This window comes from Alexandromys fortis, unplaced genomic scaffold (assembly GCF_014885135.2).
Source record: "Alexandromys fortis isolate MF-2015 unplaced genomic scaffold, M_Fortis_MF-2015_v1.1 scaffold_0, whole genome shotgun sequence".
NCBI lineage: Eukaryota > Metazoa > Chordata > Mammalia > Rodentia > Cricetidae > Alexandromys > Alexandromys fortis.
In genome coordinates, this window is record NW_026067949.1 from 4,910,470 (window position 1) to 4,933,945 (window position 23,476).

Here is a 23,476-nt window from a genome sequence, read left to right on the forward strand (position 1 = left end):
TGAAGCCGGTTCTACCTTGAAAATAAACGTGCTAAGACTGAAAACATGACTGCAGCTTGGGCCTATTGTTTGTAAATGCTTCTGGTAGGGAAAAACTGAACTTAAGCTCCATCAGTCTGAAAGAGCCGCCTGATGCACACTTGACAGCCCAGGACTCTGCATTCGGATGGACAAAGTAAGGCTGTGGCACCGCAACCAATCAGATTCGTTATTTAACTCCAGACCCCTCTGCAGAAGCATGTCCCCTGGGCTTCTCCCATGGAGCCCCAAGCCTCTTCCAGTTTTGTTCTTCCAAATCTGTGCACTGTTGTCTGCTCAAATAATAAATTCTTGAACATTTTAAAATTGTGCCTCTATTTATAATAAGAACAATTAGGAATGAAGGCAGGGGCGGGACAAGGCAGGAGGAGTAAATCCTTGGGACAACACTTTGGAAAGAAGACCTGGCCGCTGTGGGGGGAGCCGGTGACTGTTCTCAGGGTTCTCCGTTCCCTGCAGCTTTTGTGTGGGAGGATTTAGAGAAGGGCTCTAATCCAGTCTACAGATACTGAGTCTGTGGAAGACCAGCCTGATCTGCAGATGCTGTGGAGATTTGTCTGGGGAGGTTGGGGACTACCTTGCTTAATTAAGCAGGCAGGATTTTTATGGGTTTCATGAAGCCTCTTTATTTATCTTTTAGTGTGTGTGTGTGTGTGTGTGTGTGTGCGCGCGCGCGCGCACACACACACACACACACACACACACACACACACACACACACACACGCGCGCTCTCAGAGGCCAAAGGGTATCAGAGCCCCTGGAGCTCGAGTTACAGGTGGTTCTGAGCTGTCTGTCGTGGTCTCTAAGAACCGAATTCTAGTCTCCTACAAGAGCAGCAAGTGCTGTGAGCTGCTGAGCATCTCTCCGGCCCCTCCATCAAATTCTTTCAGTTTTAACTAATCTTTTGCTCAGCACAAAGTCTCTTGTTTAATATGAGAGCCACCCAGTACAAAAGAACTCAGTGTCGCTACTGTGTGAAGATCTGTATCAGGCATTTGCGTTAGAACAGACATTGATCCGGCAAAGGGCTGATACTGTGCATCTCATGAAGGAGAGGAAGAAGGGCAAGACTGGGGGCCCAGGAAAGCATTTCTAGGAATCCCATAAGGATGTCTCTCAGTTCACATAGTCAGACTGCGTCAAACGATGTGTCCCTGCTGCTCTCTCTGTCGCGGGTTCTAATTCCCCTCCCTGGTCCTTGGAAACTAGAACTTGTTGTCTCATCTCTTGCTTTAGCTACAACCACCTTAAACGCGCAGTTAGTTTCATTCCCTTTCTCCATGGCAGTTACTACCACCTGTTATGCCCCCATAACACATCTTTGACTGCTTCGGGAAAAACAGAACAGAAAAAATCTGTAGACCGAGGAGTCAGATGCCTAGTTTTAATCCATTGCTCGGTACTCCTCAACTTGGCCTCCTGGCAGTGAGGCCTTCTGAGCTTTGGTTTTCTCCTGTCAACACAGGTGCACAAGAGCTTTTAACACAGCACAGTGAGGATTAAGAGTCTGGAACAGTGCCCGGTGCGCATGGAGAACACTGTAAGCTGCAGGCCTCCTGAAAAGTCTCCTAACTGGTCTTGCTGCCTTCTTCATTCCCTACTTTGCTTCTTACACAGAAGATTTGCTCTTTGGAGAATATGTTAACAAAGTACTCCCTGCTGGAACAATTCCTATGATCCTCTACAGCTTCTGGAGTTGGCCCTGGCCATGTTCCTAGCCTCTTCTTCCTGCAAGCATCCTATGCTTTCTTGGTGGTCACCTGTCTAGCATGGACACATGCAGCTGTGGGCTTCTGGGAATACTGCCTGTAATATCTCTTTTTACCCTTTCTCCTTGTGTGCTGGCCAGTTTGTCAACTTGACACAAGCTCGGATTACCTGGGATGAGCAGAACCTCTAATGAGAAAATCCTTCCATCATGTTGGTCTGTAGGCATGTCAGTGTGGTATTTTCTTGATTAATGTTTGATGTGGGAAGGACCAGTCATCTCTGACCAAGCAGTCAAAGAGTTGTGTAAGAAAGAAGGTTGATAGCCAGGCAGTGGTGGTGCACTTGGTAGGCAGAGGCAGGCAGACCTATAGTTGGGCCATCTTGTCAGACTCTGGATGACTAGCCCCCAAATAATGACACGGAGACTTATTATTAAGTATGTAAGCTTGACCTTTGTGTAGGCTTGCTTTTAACCAGCTCTTATAACTTAAATTAGCCTGTTTCTATTAATCTACATTCTGTCATATGGCTTTTTACCTCTCCTTCATTCTGTATGCCTGACTCCCTCCATGTCTTGCTGGTGTCTTCTGCCTCACCAGATTCTAACCCTGAGTTCTTCTTTCTCCCTGGAAGTCCTGCCTCTTCTCCCCTTCCTGCCTATTGACAATTCAGCTCTTTATTAAACCAATCGGGTGTTGTGAGATGTTTCTATGTATACTATGAATGTGTTTTATTACCATTCGTTAATAGAGAAGCTGATTTGGCCAATAGCCTGGCAGAAGAGAGCCAGATGGGAAATCCAAACAAAGATAAAGGAAAAAGGTGGCGTTTGGGAGATGCCAGCAGTCACTGGAGAAGCAAGATGTAAGGTAATAAGCCAAGAGTCTGTGATAAAATATAGAATAATAGAAATAGGTACATTTAAAAGAGTTAGTAATAAGCCTGGACCATCAGCCAAATTTTATAATTAATATGAGCCTCTGAGTGTTTATTCTGGAACGGGCAGGGAGAAGAAAAACCTCCAGTTACAATCAGATGCCTTAGGCAGGTGAGGCAAAACATAGACACATCTTCATGCAATGTAAGCTAGTATCCCTGAACGTGGATCTCTCTGTTTAAGGCCACCATGGTCAATAGAGGGAGTTCTGGGACAGTCAGGGTGGTAGGGAATCTCAAAGTCAGCTCAAGATATCCCAAGACCAAGTTCTCAGCACAAAGGAGATTTATTTTCCTTAGATGGACAGAGGGCTGGGAATAAGAGACAAAGACAGGAGATAGAGGACAAGGGAAAAGGAGAAGGGAACAAGGAAGAGAGGGACAAAGGACTGCCTCTGGATAGAGAGGAGACAGATGTGGCCCATAGGCAAATGGCATGTATAAAGGTAAAAGCGAAACCCCGTGTTAGGATGGGGTGTTTAATTTTAGTTGGGCGTGTTAATTAAGTGAGTCAATGGCTAGACTTCAGTACTCTGATAGCTGGGCCTTGGTTGTCAGCCTCAGGAGGAGCAATTGACCAAGTAAGGGAATAGACCTTAAGGGCTAACTTTAGGAATGCAATCTAATGGGTTTTAGTAAGGCAGAGGGAATAGGGGAGAAGGACAAGACCTGTAAGAGGTTTGTTTGCCAGGCCTGGGATGCCTAGAATCCCTTCAAGGGCTACACAGAGAAATCCTGTCTTAGAGAAGAGAAAAAAAGAAAAGGAAGAAAGAACAGAGGGAGGAAGGAAATAAGAAAGGTAAGTAAGAAGAAAAAAATGAAGAAAGGAAAGAGCAATCAGGTAAGCTATGCACCTCCAGGGTTCTTGCCTCTGGGTTCTTCCATTGCCTTACTGCCCTGACTTCCCTCAGTGACGAACTGTTAACTGGAACTGTAAAATGAAATAAATACATTCACCCCCAAGTTTCTTTTTGGTCGTGGTGTTTATCACAGCAGCAGAAAGCAAACTAGACCAGCTTGGCGATCCATTTCGACTCTTCTTTCTCCCAGATCGGATCTGCTGTGCTTAGTGGGAACTCTGCCAAGTGTCCCATCCTCAGCAACAAGTCTGCCCTTTGTTTCTTGTGCTCTTATTTCCTGGCATGTGCCCCACACTTAGCCACCTTCCATGTCCCAGGGAGCTTGCGGGACACTTCCCAGCACTCACACTCCACAGGTGGGAAGTCAGCAGGCCTGTCTTGCACAGTGGGCTCCTCTAGGACTTCTTTGTATTCATAGCCCTCCCTCCCCTCCCCAGATGACATCACTCTTAGCACAGTCTCTAAAGGAGATGAGCAAAGTCCAGATGTTTAGTCAGCTTCTAAGAGCAGTTGAAAATGAGCAAGCGGGATGTGATGGGAGGGGTGTGAAGCTACTATAAGAGTGGAATTAGCTTGTTTCTGTTACCTGTGTCTCAACAGCTTTCAGAGACTTTAGTACAAGTGTCAGGTTCTAGAAGATTCCTACATTGGGGATTGCTATTTACCTTTTGTGCTTAATTCTCTTTCTGGGAAGCTGTTAAGACCCTGCAATCAATGACCCTGAAGCAATCAATGACCCTGAAGCAGTAAGATAAATACGCTTCCTTTTTGGGTTTGCAAAACCTCAGATAGAGAACAGGACTGTCTGTAGCTGGTGGCATTGCTGCTGCTTCTGCTCTTTTTTTCTTGATGTAGTAATGGATGACCTAAGAAGACAGGAACCTATTAAGGGAAACCGCGAACACTTGGTTTTAGATCTTCTAGGTTGAACTTAGCAGTCACTGGCAATTTTATTTATATTTAATTTAATTTACTTATAGAATATTTAATTTAATTTATTTATAATGTCATTCTTTTGGTGCATAAGGTATTAATTGTTTGATATATAAATATACATTTAAGATATTTTCAAGACAGGGTTTCCCTGTATACAGCCCTGGATGTCTAGAAGCTTGCTCTATCGACCATGCTGGTCTCGAACTTACAAGGATCCACCTGTCTCTGCATCCTGAGAGCTGGGATTAAAGACGTGTGCCACCATGCCTTGCTGTACTTTCTACTTAATTTATGCGTTTGGACTTTTCCTCCTAGCTTTGTGAATTTGTCCCTATAAAGAAGGTGATACTTGGAAGAAAGTAGATGTTACTAGCCCTCACTCAAAGGCCAGGTTCACAGACAGCTTAAGCAAAAAGGGGTTGAACATTGGGTTACAGTTACTTATCTGAAAAAGAAAAGAAACTCTAAGGTGCAGAAAACCAAACCTTTCTTTTTGTTGTTTTTATTTTTAATTTTTGTGTGTGTGTGTGTGTGTTTCTAAGCATGAGCTAATGCTAGTGGGGGGCAGATGAGGGCATCTGAGTCATATGCCCTAGATCTGGAGTGACAGGTAGTTGTGAGCCACCCTACATGGATCCTGGGAACCAAACTAGTGTCCTCTGCAAGGACATTATAAACTTAATCACTGAATCATCTCTAACCACTGAAGCTTTCTTCATTTCCCTCTATAACTAATCTCAGAACAAATAGTCAGAACCAGTCATAGTGGGTTACACTGTGCTCAGCCAGATAGCTTCTAAATGTAAATTCTTAACCCTCTCAGAGATTCCAGAACCTCCTGAAATCTCATATCAGCTCCTTGTCTGCCTCAGCTTGGTCTTCTGCAAAACAGAAATCTCATAAAACCAGAGGACTTGACAGCGCACACACGATAATACCTCCTTTATTAAACGCTCCTGGAAAGGTCCATCTTGCTAATTGAGGAAGTTTATTGTCCTGTCATTAGAGCACCCAGCATTCTACTCCTGAAGGTTTCATCTCTTCAGGTGAAATTCCTCTCTCTGAGATTGCTATATCCTGAATGCCTGAAGCAAGTCTTCCGGAAGTAGCTTTACCCATGATGGAAGGTCTTGACTAAGTTTGACAGTCTTGCCTTACAAGCGATTGGTAGAACCTGTAGGAATTTCTTGTGTGAGAGACAGAGGTCTGTAGAACACCATTTTAGCAGCCCCTGCAAACAGTCTCTAGCAAATATACCACCAAGAGTTTTCCCCCCTTCTTTTAGAAATCTATCACAAAAGAAATAATAACCAGTTAGTTGAATGGTCTCATTCATTCAGGTTAAAGTCAGAGAAGGTCCTGATCTCAATGCCACTTTGTCGGAGCCCGTGTGGGTCCAACACAGATTCTCTAACTAGACTGGAACGGAGTCGCGAGGAATAATCAGACACAACTTACAAGGTCATCTTGGAAAAGGCCAGACTCCCCGTTTATTGTCCCAACATCTTATATATCCATCCCAAATGAGCGGGAACACACAAAGGCTGTTGCCTAGGCAACCAGGTGCCTGGACTTTTGTCACATCTGCATCTAGCAGCCAGGTAGGTCCTAAATTAGCATCTCTATAAGATAACCTTCAAAAACATCCTGACCAGTTTCAGTCAACACCTCTTCTCAGGTAAACCACACTTTAACGAAGGAAGCTAGGAGCAAGACATCCTGGCTTTTGTTAAGGGCAGACAGCTTGTCTGCAGAGCTATGTATCAGCTCAAACCGGGGCAATGGCTTTTGTGGCATATCAGAATATGCGCCCACACCACTTACCCACCAAAAGACCTGTAAGGCCTCCTATGAAACACAATGCCATTACGAAAGGTGGCTGTTCGGAAAGTTATTGTCTAAGCAGAGATGCAAAGCTTGAGATGTATGTGTGCTCACAGTGGGTTGGAATTTTATACAAACCCAATTATGTGGGTGTAATAGTATGCCTGCTGGGTGGAAATTTTTATGAATCGTTGAACACAGAGGGCTGGTGGGGTGGATGGCTCAGTGCACAATGGTTCCTGTCATCAAGCCTAATGGCATCGGTTCAATCACCAGATCCTGTTGATGGAAGGAGAGAATTGACTCCAACATGTTGTCTCTTGACCTCCATGCATGTGCAAACTCCCTCCCCATCACATGTACCCAAATCTAATGTGTAAATGTAATAACAATGAAAAGAAATCCTTTCAAAAAGCCGTGAACGTAGAAAATCAGTTCAGAGCAGAGTTCTCTAAGAGGCATGTTCTTGAAATAAGAAAAGGTTCAATTAACTTTTGAAAAAAAAAAAAAAACTTCTGTGGCTCTGGGTTGGGGAGTAGCTCTTTTAGTAATGTGTTTTGTTGTGGCACAATGGTCTTATATCCTGCGAAGTTTTGTCAGTTGTACTGGTTTAATAAAATGCTGATTGGCCAGTAGCCAGGTAGGAAATATAGATTGGGTGAGCGGAACAGAAGAATTCTGGGATGAGGAAAGGCTCAGTCTGCAGTTGTCACCCAGATGCAGAGGAAGCAAGAAGAGAATGCCTCACTGATAAAGGTACTAAGCCACATGGCTAACACAGACAAAAATTATGGTTTAATATAGGATATAAGAGATAATAAAAGGCCTGAGCTAGTAGGCCAACCAGTTTATGTATATAGAGCTCTATGTGTTTCTTTGGGACTGAATGCCTGAGGAACAGGTGGGATAGAAACCTCTGTCAACAAATGGTGCCAACATGGACAACTGCATCCACATAAAACTTGAGAGAGCTTGGAAAGGAATTCTAGACACAAAAGAACAGAGTTAAGTACGACTTCTTGGTAGCAACATTTTCTCAGGTGGGCTCTTTTTGCTGGAGGCAAGCGCGTCTCATTTAAGAGAGATTTCCTGACTAAGCTTTAGCTGACTGCAAAAACCTTGCAGCTCTTTCAAGAGGACCTATCAAGGAACACTTAAGTGTTGATGAATAGCCAACTGCATGCATTTTGGTGGTGGCAGGGACCTTGAAACTCCATAGAGTTGTGGCAATAAACATGGCTTTGGCTAGTACTTCTGCCATGAGGCTAGACTCTCAGATGGATCTGACTGCCTGGTCATCCAGCTTGAGGGGATTGACAAACACTAGATCCCAGTAAGAGATCTTGTGAAAGGCGTCTGAAATACAGCACAAGAGGTTGGCTTCTGGCCTCTCTATGCATATACCCAACCCATTCACACCAGCACCCAATGCACCACAGGTTCTAAGAGTTTATCAATGAGACCCTACAATGTCCACAAGGGACAAAATGGTTAAGACTGGAAATGTTGCTACAATGGACTATGGTGGTCCTTATCAATAGGGCAGTGACAGGGGACAGCACTCAGATTCCAAAGAGAAATTCACTGTCATAGAGAGCAGAGTCTGGCAGTGATCTGAACTCTATGAAGAAAAACCCAACTCAGAGTAAATGAACCAAACTTGGAGTATTTCAGCCTGATTTTCTAAGACTCTAAGGTACTGTACAGAAACTACCCATCATTCTTATTACAGTGAAGGGTTTAGACATCCCATGGCTTGGTCTCTGTACTAGTAAACTGATTATGGCTGACATGAATAATATATTTAGGAGGAACAAATAAGAGAGGTTGTCTCAGTCAGGGTTTCCATTGCTGCAACAAAACACCATGACCAAAAAGCAAGTTGGGAACAAAAGGGTTTATTCAGCTTATACTTCCACAGTGTGGCCAATCACCGAAGGAAGTCAGGGCAGAAACTAAAGCAGGGCAGGGATTTGGAGGCAATAACTGATGCAGAGGCCATGGAGGATGCTGCTTATTGGCTTGCTTCACACAGCTTGTTCAGCCTGTTTTCTTATAGAACCTAGGACTAACAGTCCAAGGAAGGCACCACCCCAAATGGGCTGGGCCTTCCTCTATTGATGACTAATGAGAAAATGCCTTACAGCTGGATCTCATGGATGCATTTCTTCCTCTCTGGTAGCTCTACTTGGGTCAAGCTACACAAACCCAGCCAGTTCAGAAGTGAAGAAGATGTTGTCACAGTTCAGAGAAGAAAAGAAAGGTTTTGGATGCAACAGTGATGGAGACTCAAGGAGCAGGAAGTGAACTTGTTATAACTTGGTAATTAATCAGCTCCTGGAGAGCAGTGGTTAATTTGTTTGCTATTTGTGTTATGACTATCATAAATGGCAAGGTTAGATTAAGTGGCCAATTATTATTCCCTTCTTGGTGCCACTTGTTTCAGTTGTTTGTTTCGAAAAAGAAAATTATGAAGATGGAGCCTCGACTAGCTTCGCTGGCTCTCAGAATGACTGTGGTTATCATTCTGAGTTTATTGAGTGGCATCATTCTTTTAATTTGCATTAAGTGGCTTTTGGCTATGCAAAGACCCAATTACATTAAAAGCTTGATACCAATTGGTATAGGAAAACAATTATCTGGAGATGGCTGTGACATTAAAAAGAACAAATGTCTGACTGAGAGTTTGCCAAAATTTCCATTGAGTTAATTCTGACTGCCAAAGAATGGGGGGGGGGGGGCAGTATAAAAAATAAGAAATATAGACAGACTTCGCCAAATGATATATCTGTAGATTAAAAGACTAGAGGACATCTGTCTTTGTTTTACTTTGTTTTTTAAACTACAACACTCAAAATTAAAAAAGAAAACTTAAACCAAGAGACACTTGTGCCATCCCTAACAATAATGTCTTGTATTACCATCTGTCTCCTTTTACTAGGCAGCACCCTACCAGTGACCATTGTTAGAACGGTGGGAACGTTACCAATGCTATCCTTAAAGAGATCCTGTTCGTGGTAGGGAATACATGGCAACACGTTTTATCCTCTCTTTCTATTTCATCCCGCATCATGTCTTATAGACGTTGATAACTCACTGCACGGCTTACCAGTTGGTTAAATGCTAGAATCGCGGCTGGCAAGAGTTGTGCTCACACGCTGAGACAGTAGACAGTAGCAACAAAAACCACAGGACAGAATTCTAGGAGCATGTCGAGGGGGCCCAGAGGGCAGATGCTAGCCAGGAAGATGGGAAGGCTTGGCAGCAAAGGCTTGATAGCCCACTTACTTGGTAGTCTGCTTTCACTGCTCTTAGGTTTCCAAGCTCATCACATTTGCCATGATAAACACCATGACCAAAAGGATTTATTTCACTTCTACTTCACATTACAGTGTATCATAAAGTAAGCCAAGACAGAAACTGAAGCAGGAACCACAGAGGAGCGCTCTTCACCGGCTTGTTCCTCCTGGCTTTCTCAGTCTGTTCTTATAGGACCCACAACCACCAGCCCAGGGGTAGCACTGCCTCATAGTAAGCTGAATCCTCCCACGCCAATCTTCAGTCAAGAAAATGCTTGACAGGCTTGCCCACAGGTCAGTCTGATGGGGGCATTTTCTCAGTTGAGGTTCTCTCTTACCAAATGACTCTAGCTTAGGTCATGCAGGCATAAAACTAACCAGCACATCAGGTGACCACTATGTGGTATGACGTTTAATGGCTTCTTTTTTATTTTACTGTCTTTATGGCTCTTGGTGTCTGGCATTGCCATCCAGTCTGCTTCATGGGCCTTCTTTATGAGGCTGGGTGAAAAGGCACTCCAGTTCTTGAATGTCCCTGACTGTTCTTGTCTTGAGTTCCACACTGGCTCCTTCTGTTAATTGTGGGCATTGTAGACATTGTCAATAGCTCTTGTCCCTCTGTTCCTCTTTGCTCTGCATTTTCTAGGTCTTGGATATGTGATACACGTCTAGGGCTTCACCAGGGATTATTATGAGGGAGACTGTGAAGTACATAGATATTTAGAGACATAAATACATACACGAATCTGGCCCCAGCTTTATCTATAGCTTTGTCTTTCACTCCCTGCTGCCTGCCTTCTGAAATGTCCTATGTGTGCTTCAAATTTAGTGCACTGAAAAATCCTCATTGACATCTCACCTGGAAACATGCCTCTGTTTGTTGCCAATGTTTCCAGAGAGACTATACTGAAGAGGGAAGACCCACTCTGAAAGCGGGTGACACTATTCCGTGGACCGGGAGCCTGTATTCTGGATGGCACACAAAGAGAAGAAAGGCGAATACACTGACCACCTGCATGCCTGTCTGCTTCCAGACTTTGGGTGCAATGTGACCAGCCGTCTTACATTCCTGTCTTCCCAGCTCTGTCGACTGCCCTCAAACTGTGAACCAAAATAAACCCTTTCTCACAACAGCAAGGAAGTAACCAATATACTTGATATTACTAAAACAATGTTCATCATTTTGTAGATAAATGGCTCATATTCGCCTCTGGACTGTAAGTCTTCGGGAGAGAGGACTGTTTTTGATCTCTGTACCTCTAAGCACTGCTGGTGGACAGGTACTTCCAGGCTTTGGCCTCTTTTCCAGGGAATTGAAAACAGGTCCACAGAGATATGGAAAGGAAGCAAGAGACAGTAAAAGTTTCTGAGGGATACACTGCCAAGATTGACAACAGACCATAGAATTATTAATTCAAGGGCTCCAATTATTGTTCCTGTTTAGGGACTCCTTTTGTGGGGTTCAAGTGAAGGAGGATTGGTTATGAAGTGGGTAGCCTGAATGGGTCTCTGTTTTGATTGATAGACTAGGTTATATGATCATTTTTCTATAGCATGTGCCCCTTCCCCTAATGTATTGAATTTTAATCACATGCATACCTAGTTGTACATAGGTACAAGATAGTCAGTGGGAGATTCCCCCTAAAATTTTGCACCTCCAAACCAGTTGAGGCCAGATCATCTCTTCTCCTTCTTCATGACTGGAACTTTTGGGAATATACTTGAATAGAAACCACCTAAGTTTGGCTGTTACCAGGAGTGAGGAAGCGTAGACTATTGTTCAGAGATAGTCATATGTGACTATATGCATGTAGTAGGTGAAGGGATTCTGAGACTGGTCAGTGCATTGTTTGGAGAAAGATGTGTGCACAGTGCATGCATGTGAAGGACCTAGGCTGGCAAGTGCAATGTAACCTCAAACTCAATGATGGTCCCAAGAAGACTGTCACTTTAGCTTGCCTGCCTCACAAGGGTTAGCAGTGTGTTTGCACATAGTAAGTGCTGAATAGGTGTTGAATTGCTTTTTCCTCCTGGCTTTTTGGCTTATTTTGACTTCTCTATTAAGAGTTTTAGTTTTGCTATGTTGCCAAGACTGGTGGTCTCAATTTCCTGGGTTCAAGCAGTTTTCCTACCTCAACTTCGCAAGTGCTGGACTTGCAGATGGTGCACTGTGTCCTCATTTTAAAATGGTCAGTGGAAAACTATTTATATGGTGTGTGTGTGTGTGTGTGTGTGTGTGTGTGTGTGCGCGCGTGCGTGCGCATCTGGAGGTCAGAGGACAAATTGGTTCTCACCTCTTATCACATGGATCATGGGGATCAAACTCAGGTCCTCAGGCTTGGGAAGAGTGCTTAATTGCTAGGCCATTTTGCTAGACTCCTCAGGCTTTTTGTTTTTGTTTTGTTTTAATGATGGTGAAACCATATCAATTTTATGTTCCTGACCCTAACCCTGACTTCTCTTCTTACTTCCATATTCATGTCTTTCCTTCCCAGTATCAAATGATGCTCAGTAGGCCTAGCATAGGTAGTTAAGTTCTCAGCAAGGATCTGGAATCTTTGACCTGCCATTCTCTACCTCAGGGCTCTGTCACTCATCCATCTGCCCACAGCACAAACATCAGAAGCATCTCTAATTTGTCTTCTTATTATATTCCACATTGTCTTAGTTAGGGTTTCTATTGCTTTGAAGAGACACCATGACCCATGGCAACTCGTAAAGGAAAACATTTGATTGGGGCTGGCTTACAGTTCAGAGGTTTAGTTCATGATCACCATGCCAGGGATTATGGCGGTGTGCAGGCAGACATAGAGCTGGAGAATAACCGAGAGTTCTGCATCTAGATTCACAGGCAGCAGGCGGAGGACGGACACTGGGCCTGGCTTGAGCATTTGAAACCCCTAAGCCCACCCTTAGTGAGACACTTTCTCCAACAAGGCCATATACTTTCCAAGAGGGGAACAACTCCTAATCCCCACTTCCTGCACTTGCCAGAGGGGCGCCTTGGCAGGGCTCTCATTGGCTCTTATGTCTGCTCTGAACACTCTTCTGGAAATGTCTATGGTCATTGTATTGTTTGCTTCCAACTCTTTGAAGTAGTCACTTCTGGAAAGAAGACTAATGGCCGACTTGATGAGATCCAGAGTCATCTGGGAGACCACCCCTGAGCATGCTGTGGGGATTATTTTGATGAGGCTTGCTGAGGACCCACCCACTGTGTCCTTATGGCACCATTCTCTTGAGTGGGATCCTGGATTGTATAAAAGGGGGCTCCTGTGCTGAGCACAAAAGTTCATTGCTCTCTGCGTCCTGACTATGGATGCAATGGAGACCAGCAGTCTCAAGCTTCTGCTCTCATGACTTTCCTGCTTTGACAGACTACTCTTGAACTGTAAGCCTTTGAACTGTGAGCCCAAAGGAACTCCTCCTCTGACTTGCTTTTCTGCAGGGATATTTTATCACGGCAATAGGAAATGTAACTAAGACACTGTTCAAACACATTCCCAAATGACTCCCTGCTCACCTCCCCTGATTTGTTTTCCCTTTACTGCACAAGCCTTAATATTTTTATGCATTTATCAATCATCTCTTCTCCTTAGTATATAAGCTCCCTGAGGATCAGGTTTTTGTACATCATGGTCTTCCCCCAGCCCCACACAATGGCAGCATCTGGAATAGTTCTAGACTATAGTAAATCTCCTTGAGTATTTGATGAGTGAATGAGTTCTTCTCAGTCCTGAAGGTGATGATTCATCCTTGGCTCCACAGTTGAGCCCCTTATGTGGAGTCACCAATCCCTTTGGAGTCAGCCTTGAGTTTATTCAATTAACATTTACTGAGTGCAAACTGCCTTACAGTGTGTTTATCATTGGCCTGCTTACTTCTCACAAGTCCTGTATCCAACCAGATAAGTGATACAGCATGAACTCTGTAAGCTCCAAGGCACCACACAGATGTCACTTGCTTCCCAGCACAGTGACACTAATTAATGTTGTTTCTACACCCAGTTCCAATGGGAGCTTCTAACTAATCTTCTGCTTCCAGATTCTCTCTAGATAATATATTCTGCACGCTGCTGCCCATTTAATCTTCTTAACGCATTGCTGTAATTATGTTCTTTTCATTTATAAAAACATTGATGGCCTTCCAATTTCTGACCAAATAGTCCACAATCTCCTTGGCTTGCATCAAAGAAACTCTTCCACCGCCTTCACTGTTCCCCATCAAAACCTTTGATTTTTCATCAAACACATGGCCCACTTGCCTTTCCCTGAGCATCCTTGACTTTCCCATTCTGTACTCCGTGCATGTTCCTTCTGTAATTGATGTCTCTTTCATTGCTTTATGTGCATGCAAGAGACATAAAGCTACCATCCTGGGATTTTTCCCACTTCTTTGTTTGAGACAGGATCTCTTGTATCAGAGGCTGATCTTGAACCCATGATCTTGTCTCCATCTCCTGGGCATTGGATTGCAAGTGTGAGCCACCATACTTGACTCTGGGATTTCCCATTTTCAGGTGATCTTTCTGAACTCACTGTTAAGGCATTTCCTTCCTACTGAGGGAATATTCTTTTTTTTCCCCCTTAGAACGTGAAGAAAAGAAAGAGGTGCAAATGACATGTTCGGTTGTCCCATCCCATCTTTCCCCATTCTGAGTTGGCGAGTGGGCCAAGTCTGGCATCTACTTTTCCAAGTGTCTCTGCTTGTTTATTCTCCATTCCCAATAAGCCACCTGGGTCTCTTTCTGGGAGCCCCTGGCCAGCAGTATATACTCACGGCTTCCACCTCCAAGTGTGATGGTTAGTTTTGATTTGTCATCGTGACAGAATCAAGAGTTACCTAGGAGATACACTTCTAACGGCATAGGTGAAAGAATTTCTAGATTAGTTCAGCCGAAGTGAGAATATCCACCCTAAATGTGGACAGCATCATTCCGTGAGCTGGTACCCAGACTGAATGGACATGAGAAAGCCAGCAGAGCCCCAGCTTTCCTGTGTCTGCCCCCTAGTGGTGCATGCCATAGGACCAGTTACTTTACTTTCCTGCCACCATGATTTCCGGTCATGCTCTCATCCAGTGTGGGCTGGATGAGAGGACTCCAGTACCACACCCTTTCTCTGTGCTTACTGTAGTACTTCCCACAGTCGGTAATTATTCCTATTTTGTTTATCCTTGCCTCCTTTCTACAACAAGAATGTAAGGTGTCTGAAGAGCCAGTCCTGGTTGCCTCCTTGTAGTAGTCCCAGAGTCTAACATTTGCTTGGTGTATAGCAAGTGCTTAGTAAATATCTGGAAATAAGTGAACAGCTATCCCAGTGAGAGTTTGCTGTTTGAAAGTATAAATTGGGAACCAAATGTCAGGGGCCATGCATTGGATGTGCGGATTGTTAATCTGAGAGAATTCTGCTGTGGGCTTACAGCACCCAGCTGTGGTATTTAGGAAATGGTGTTCTAACAGCATCACTCGTTTGGTGTAGGGTGTCTTGGAGGTTCATGAAAATCTTCTAATGTTGAGTGTCCTGATAGTTGCATGACTATGGGTATGCTATAAACCAATGAATTGCATACAAAGATGAGCTAAATCCTATGCAGATAATATAAGAAGAGAATGATAAAAACTAAAATAATAGGAATGTGAAATAAAAAAATTTCAGGAGATATCAGGTGGTGGTGGCACACGTTTTTAATCTTAGCACTCGGGAGGCAGAGACAGGTGGAGCTCTGTGAGCTCAAGTCCAGCCTGGTCTATGGAACAAGTTCCAGGAAGACTCCAAAGCTACAGAGAAACCCTGCCTCAAAAAAAAAAAAAAAAAAAAAAAAAAAAAAAAAAAAAACCTAGGAGACAAAAAAACGACTAAACAGTATCATTTCATTGATGCCTAATTTTAGTTGTCAAGTTGACAAAACTTGGATGAGGGAACCCCAAATTGAGAAATTGCCTTCATCAGATTGGACTGTAGGCACGTCTGTGAAAATATTTGCTTGACTGCAATTGATACGGGAAGGCTCAACCCACTGTGGTTGGTACCATCCGGAGGCAGGCGTATGCTATATAAGAAAGGTAGCTGAGTGTGACCCTGGGAGCAAACCCGTAAGTAGCATTTCTTCAAGGTTTCTGTTTCAGGTCCTGCTTGAATTCTTGCCCTGATTGCCTTCCGTGATGGATTTTGACCTGGAAATGTAAACTAAATAAACTCTTTCCTCCCATAAAATGCTTTTAGTCAGAATGTTTTATCATGGCAACAGAAAAACAAACAAGAAAATCCCTCAACCCTGCATATTCCCATACTCAAACAGTACTTATTTATTTAAAATTTTAATTACATTTGCATATTTATTTGTTGTGGTGTGGGTCTAGAAGTCAGGAGACAACTTCTCAACTGGGAGTTGTTTCTCTCCCTCCACCATATTTTTTTTTTTTTTCGAGACAGGGTTTCTCTGTGGCTTTGGAGCCTGTCCTGGCACTAGCTCTGTAGACCAGGCTGGTCTCGAACTCACAGAGATCCGCCTGCCTCTGTCTCCCAAGTGCTGGGATTAAAGGCGTGCGCCACCATCGCCCAGCCCTCCACCATATTTGAACCCAAGTTGTCAAGCTTGGTGGTAAGCACCTTCTTTGTTCTTTTCTTGAACTATTTTGCCATCCATTGAGCAATATTTATTACTGTCTCATTGTTAGGCACAAGGTCAGTGGTCAGGGATACAGTAAGGAACACAGAGTCCCTGATCTCAAACCTTCATGTCTAACGTTCTCCATTGAATAAGAACAGAGAAAACTGAGGCAAGGGTGAGGACCAGGGCAAGTTTCCAGTCAACTATATAATAGCCCCAGAAAGTGGAAGTCTCAGTATTAAAACATTAAAAGCAATCTGTGAAGAGAACACAGAAAATATCTCCGTGGGTATCAAAGTGCCTTTCCTTTAAAGAGGAGAATTACCAAAGAGAAATCAGAGCACAGTTCCCATCAATCAGTTGGATTCCAGTATGAGTTTCTGACGTGGGAGATATAAGATGCCAACACTAAGAGAACAGGGAACGTTTTCCATTTAGAAATTGCAGCGGGCCAGTTATTCACCCCTTTGCCAAAACCTGCTTCTTGCACAAGAGAACATGAAGAATGGAACAAACATTTGGGACACTGGGTTAGAAAAGTGGATTAAACACTCTTGCACTGTTCCTACCAGCTCTGACTTCACCTCTTGTAGCACCCCCATCTGTTGGAGACAAAAATCCCACATATCATGACATTATAGATTGGCTCAGTTAGCCACTGCAAAGTACCTCATATTCTAGAACTCATCTTTATCATCTAGGATACAGATTAATGTTGGCCATCAATCATGTGATTGGTGGTAAAACTGGTTATGTATCATATAAGTCACAATATTGTCATAAGGAATAAATAATGTATGTGTCTACATGTGTGAGAGCTATGAATGTTCGTGTCTTCTTCCAAATTCATGTTGAAAGTGAATCCCCAATCCCCACCTAATGACATTTAAAGGTGTGGTCTGTCTGTGGGAGATGCTCAGCACCCATTTTTTAATACAAGGGCTCTGCACTACAGGAAGCACTTTCTTGCCATTCTGTCCCTTCCATCATGTGAAGACACAGCATCTCTTTCTTCGGGAGGGTGCAGAAGGTAGGCTCCCACAGACAACATTTCACTGACACCCTGATCTTGACCTTCCTGGCTTCCAGAAGCTTGATAAATAAGTGTGCATTGTTGATAAATTACCCAGCTTGTGTGTTGCAGAGGCACAAATAGCCTGGGAGAAAGAGAAAGAGAGAGAAAGCTTAGAACATTGTAGGCTTAAACAAGTAATTATTGATAGGTATAAAGTGTATCCTGCTATAAAAAAACACTATGACTCTTATTTTACTAGTACTTTCCCCAACAAGATATATTATTAAAAGAGTCTGTGTTTTACATAAGAAAGCCTTAGACTTTCCAGGTCAATAATTATGGTGTTAATCTTGATCTACTGGTGAAGCCCAGTGGATGAATGCTGGCAGTAACTAGACCTGACCTTGTCATGCATGTCTCTTTACTTAGAAATTGTTTGAAGGTCTTGGAGGAATCCTGTGATGGTTGGCTTGTTTTTCTTTGCTTATCTTTCTTATTTCCCTTCCTTCCTTCCTTCCTTCCTTCCTTCCTTCCTTCCTTCCTTCCTTCCTTTATTTATTTTTCTTTTCTTTCTTTCTTTCTTTCTTTCTTTCTTTCTTTCTTTCTTTTTTTTTTTTTTACAACTTATCAAGCTAGGGGTGTGAGAAGAGGGAACCTCAAGTGAGAAAATGGCTCCATATGTTGTGTTGACAGAAGTTTCTGTCCTTCCTGGTCCCATAGCTCTTCAGTCCCAAAGAAACACACATTACATTATAAACTTAAAGCCTACATTAATTATAAACTTGTTGGCCTATTGGCTCAGGCTTTCTTTTTTTTTTCCTATTTATTTATTTATTTATTTATTTATTTATTTATTTATTTATTATGTGTACAGTANAGCACCGGAAGAGGGCCCCAGATCTCACTACAAATGGTTGGGGGTCCCTATGTGGTTGCTGGGAATTGAACTCAGGACCTTTGGAAGAGCAGTCAGTGCTCTTAACCTCTGAGCCATCTCTCCAGCCCCGTAGCTCAGGCTTTCTTATCAACTAATTCTTGCATCTTACATTTACCCATAATCTTGTCTGTGTTAGCCACGTGGCTTGGTACCTCTTATCAGTGAGGCATTCTCATTTTGCTTCCTCTGTGGGTGACAACTGCAGACTGACCCTTTCCTCTCCCAGAATTCTCCTGTTCTGGTCATCCCGCCTATGCTTCCTGCTTGGCCAATCAGCATTTTATTAAACCAATATAAGTGACAAATCTTGACAAGATACAAGACCATTGTCCCACAGCAATGTTGCCTGTAGGCAGGTCTGTGGAGGCATATCTTTAGTTATGATTGACATAGATGAATGGTCCCACCTGGGTTGCATAATAAAGCAAGTTAAGCAAGTCTAGGGGAGCAAGCCAGTAAACAGCATTCCTCCTTGGTTTCTGTTTCAGTTCCTGCCTTAAGATTTCTGCTCGGATGTCCCTTCATGATGGACTACAAGCTGTAAAAGTTGTAATAAACCTTTTCTTCCTCAAGTTGTTTTTGGTCATATTCTTTAACACAGTATTAAAATGAAACTAAGGCAAATCCTAAAGAGGGAAAAAAGCAGAGGTAGACAAGTATAAATGGAAGGATTTACATTGCTGTAGCAGCCATTTCCCCACAAATATCATGCTGAAAAAGGCTGGCTGTTCTAAGTATCTAGAGATAACTCTCCACAAAACAAGATCCTATATAAGCAGAGCTGCAAGGAGAGAGAACAGCTGACATACCCTCTTGCCAATACTTCCCATCAAACTCAAGAATAAGGAACAGTCTGCCAGAAAGTATCGACCTGTCAAGGAACTGGGTCATAGAAAAGACCCTGGTAGCTCAGCATGAAGAGGAGGTGGCCAGTATGACATCATGGATCTATAAAAGGTACAGGCTGTTTTGAGGAGCATGTGGGTGAGTTGTCAATTGCCTCAGCCTAGCTATTATTGCTCTTGACAATACAAGATTAGTCACCTTGAGTCCAGCCGACTGTACAGCATTCCCAGATCTGCTTTGTAGTAATTATCATTTGTGAGAAACTCTGCACTGTTGGAGTAGCATACTGAAAGATCAGTGGGTACACTTCGGAATAAACCGGTTCCTGGTCATTAGCTGTAATGGCTAATCTTGGTTGTCATCTTGCTGTACCTGGGAAGAGGGAACCTAAAGTTGAAGAATTGTCTCTGTCAGATTGGCCTGTGGGGGAGGAACCAGTTCAAGGTCAGAAGCACCATTCCTAGGCAGGGTGGGCCTGGCTATGCAAAAAACCTAGCAGAGAGTTCCTGGAAGCAATCTGGTTAGCAGTGTTCCGTGATGCGGTGCTTCAGTTCCTTCCTCTAGTTACTGCTTGATCCCCCTGCCCTGACTTCACTTAATAATGGACTGTACCCTGAAAGCTGAAATAAAGCCTCTCTTCCCCAAGCTACCTGGGCTCAGAATGGTTTATCATAGCAACAAAGAGGAAAACTAGAACAGGAATCAGTTAGTTCCTGGTCATTGGTTCGCCTTAAAATGGCAGATAATAAAGTGAGACTTAACTCTGAAACTCTTGGGTCCCTTGTTGATCTATCATAGAGTCTGGCGGCCTGTTTAGCGCAAGGAATTTGGCGGCTCTAGCTAGTGAAGAGAAATGGGGGAGGAACTGCACAATTTATGCCCTGCCCAAGCTTCCCAAGAGAAAGAAGACAGAGCAGGCAGCAGGAAGTGACTGGTAGAAGTGGCTTCTATTATCCGTTTTCTGGGTAGTTTAAATGAAAACCTTTTCAATAACTCTGCATCCTGTTACATGTAGGACTGCTATAACAGAATACCTTCAGCTACGTAATTTATAAAGAACAGAAAAGTATTGGCTTGTATTTCTGAAGACTGACTAACCCACTATCAAAGTGCTCGGTTCTAGCAAGGACTTCTGCACTGCACTGTGGCAAACTCACTCTTGTGGGACAGTTTATAAAGGCATGGATCTGTTCAAGAGAACAGAGCCCTCATGGCCTAGGTACCTCTCGTTAGGCATCACCTTTCAGGTCAGTCCCATTAGGCGTTAAGTTCTCAACATTTGTATTTTGGCAGTGCACATTCAAACAACAGCCGTGAATTAGTCAGAACTCTCCAGAAAAAAACAGGAAAAGACAGGATCATAGATCCATAGATGTTAATGCCTATGACTTTATAGATATTACCTATCACCTGCCTGCCTGTCTGCCTGCTTGCCAGCTTGCCCGTCTAATCTATCATTTGTCTATCCAGTTTTATTCGCTTGTACAATGGTTGTGGAGGATTACTGTAGGCCAGATACTGTATAGTCTGCCAGGCTGAATGCCCCAGGGAGGAGCTGCAGTTGGGTCCAAAGGCCATCTGCTGGCAGAATTCTGTCCTGTTTGTTGAAGATCAAACTTTGTTTCAGTAAGCCTCCAAGTGATTGGGTAAGGTCATTCATATTACAGACAGCAGCTACTGTATCTAAACTCTGCTAACACAAATATTAATCTCACCCAAAAAACACCTTCACACAAACATCTGGGCGAATATTTGATGAAACATTTGAGCACAGTGGCCAATGGACACTTTAGTAACCATACGTAAAGTAGTGTGGAACGTTCTGGTGGTGTTGTTGATGCTTGTTTATATCTGAGAAAAAGTTGCCAAGAAAAGCAAACAACTGAGGGGTGCTTCTAGAGTAAAATATTAAATGAGGAAGGGTGTAAGGAATGGAAAGATATCACCTCTCACACACAGAGGCCAATAAGATCTCTCTCTCTCTCTCTCTCTCTCTCTCTCTCTCTCTCTCTCTCTCTCTCTCTTTCTCTCCAGAAGATTCAAGAAATAAGGCAGAATCATGCCTTTCCTATAGATACCCCGAACTCCAAACTGGCTGGCACCTCTGTAGAGTGTTGCCTTCTGCCACAGCTGGTCCAGAGCAGGCTCAGTCTGGCTTTTCTGTTACAATTCCTAGTTCTACACAGTGGTTATCCCAAATTTCTCTCAGTTCCTGGCAGCTCCAGCTTTGCCTGTCAGTATGAGAGGTACCTAGGTGCAAAGCCTCCAGGTCTGTAGCATTGCCTACATGTGCATCCTTTCTGTTATGATCTGCTGGCCTGGCCTGTCACCTGTGTACCCTGTCCCTTTAGGAGACAAGCCTGCCCTCTCCCAACCCCTCCATTTCTGCCAAGGGAAGCAGATATCCCACCTCCTCCAGTGCTCTCTGTTGCTCTTCAGAAGAGATGGCTGCTCCTTTTCTCCCCCACCTCTGTTTCTCTTCCCCCCCTTCCCCTTCCCTTCCATAACCCACTAAATAAGCCTGTCCACCTTCTCTGCATGGTGTCTATCCTTCTCTCGCCCATCGTGGCTCCCTTGTGAGACCTGCTGCCCCGCCGCCAACCAGCCAAGATCTCTTACCCACAGCCTGGAACCCATAGAGGCCTCCTGTGGTGGGACCTGGCTGCCTCTCTTGGCCCGCTGCCACCCCTTGGAGTACTGCGCTATTTTATCTTTTTTTCTTATGTTTTTTATTAAAACATCTTTTTTTATTGTTCTTATTGAGCTATACATTTTCCCCACTCCTTTTCCTTCTTTTTTTCTCTGCTCCCACCCTCCCCCATAATACCCAAGCTCCCAATTTGCTTAGAAGATCTTGTCTTTTTCTCCTTCTTAGGTAGATCCATGTATGTTTCTTTTAGGGTCCTCTTTGTTTTCTAGGTTCTCTGGGGTTGTGGGTTATAGGCTGGTTATCCTTTGCTTTATGTCTAATACCTGCTTATAAGTGAGTACATATTATATTTGTGTTTTAGGGTCTGGGTTATCTTATTAATGATGTTTTTTTTTTTTTGTAGTCTATTGGCCTGCAAATTTCAAGATGCTGTTACATTTTACCACTGAGTAGTACTTCATTCTGTAAATGTACCACATTTTCTTTATTCATTCTTTGTTGAGGGATATCTGGATTGTTTCTATTTTCTGGCTATTACAAATAATGCTGCTATAAACATAACTGAGCAAATGTCCTTGTGTTATGATTCAGCATCCTTTGGATATATGCCCAAAAGTGGTATTGCTGGGTCAATTGATTGATTGATTGATGAATCAATCAATCAATAGATTGAGTCTTAATTTTCTGAGAAACCACCGTACTGGTTTCCAAAGTGGCTACACAAGTTTGCACTCCCACCAGCAATGGAGGAGTCCTCCTTTTACCCCACAACCTCTCCAGCATAAGTTGTCATCAGTGTATTTGATCTTGGCCATTCTTACAGGTGTAAGATGTTATCTCAGAGTTGTTTTGAGTTAAATTTCTCTGATGGCTAAAGAAGTTTCCTTAAGTGTCTTTTGGCCATTTGAGATTCCACTGTTGAGAGTTCTCTGTTTAGGACTGTAGCATTTTTTTTTAAATTGGATTATTTGTTCTTTTGATGTCTAGTTTTTTGAGTTCTTTGTATATTTTGGAGATTAGTCCTCTGCCATACATGGGGTTGGTAAAGATTTTTTTCCCATTTTGTTTTGTTGACTGTGTCCTTTGCTTTACAAAAGCTTCTCAGTTTTAGGAGGTCCCATTTATTAATTGTTGCTCTCAGTGTCTTTGCTACTGGAGTTATATTTAGGAGCGATCTCCTCTGCCTGTGCATTTAAGACTACTTACCACTTTCTCTTCTATGAGGTTCAATGTGGTTGGTTTTATGTTGAAGTCTTTGATCCATTTGGACTTGAGTTTTGTGCATGATGGCAGATATAGATCTATTTGCATTCTCCTACATGTTGATATACAATTAATCCAAAACCAGTTTTTGAAGATGCTTTCTTTTTTTTTTCATTGTATAATTTTAGATTCTTTGTCAAAAATCAGGTGTTCATAGTTGTGTGGATTGATATCAGGGTCTTCAATTCGGACCCATTAGTCCTCCTGTCTGTTTTTATGCCAATACCAAGCTGTTTTCATTATAGTAGCTCTGAAGTAGAATTTGAAGTCAGGGATGGTGATGCCTCCAAGAAGTTTTTTTATATGAGTTGTAGAAGTCTCCCACTATTAGTAAGTGGGGCTTGATGTGTGATCTAAGATTTTGGTAATATTTCTTTTACAAATGAGGGTGCCCTTATATTTGGGGCATAGATGTTTAGAATTGAGACTTCATTTAAATGGATTTTTAAAAATTATTTATTTATTTATTAAAGATTTCTGACTCTTCCCTGCCACCGCCTCCCATTTCCCCCCCCCCCAATCAAGTCCCCCTCCCTCATTAGCCCAA

At 43.1% G+C, this 23,476-nt stretch overlaps 1 long non-coding RNA gene across 2 annotated transcripts in view; it reads left to right on the forward strand.

The window, feature by feature from the left end:
- LOC126506477 (uncharacterized) overlaps positions 1 to 23,476 on the forward strand; it is a 65,945-nt gene that overhangs the window by 21,362 nt on the left and 21,107 nt on the right. Inside the window, exons 2-4 of one of the 2 annotated variants that reach the window (XR_007593227.1) lie at positions 8,490 to 8,629; positions 9,700 to 9,900; positions 10,503 to 10,712. The exons of the other annotated variant lie outside the window; for it this stretch is intronic. This is a non-coding gene — a long non-coding RNA (uncharacterized lncRNA). Of the gene's footprint in view, positions 1 to 8,489; positions 8,630 to 9,699; positions 9,901 to 10,502; positions 10,713 to 23,476 lie in introns of those variants that run through there. 2 annotated transcript variants of the gene reach the window in all.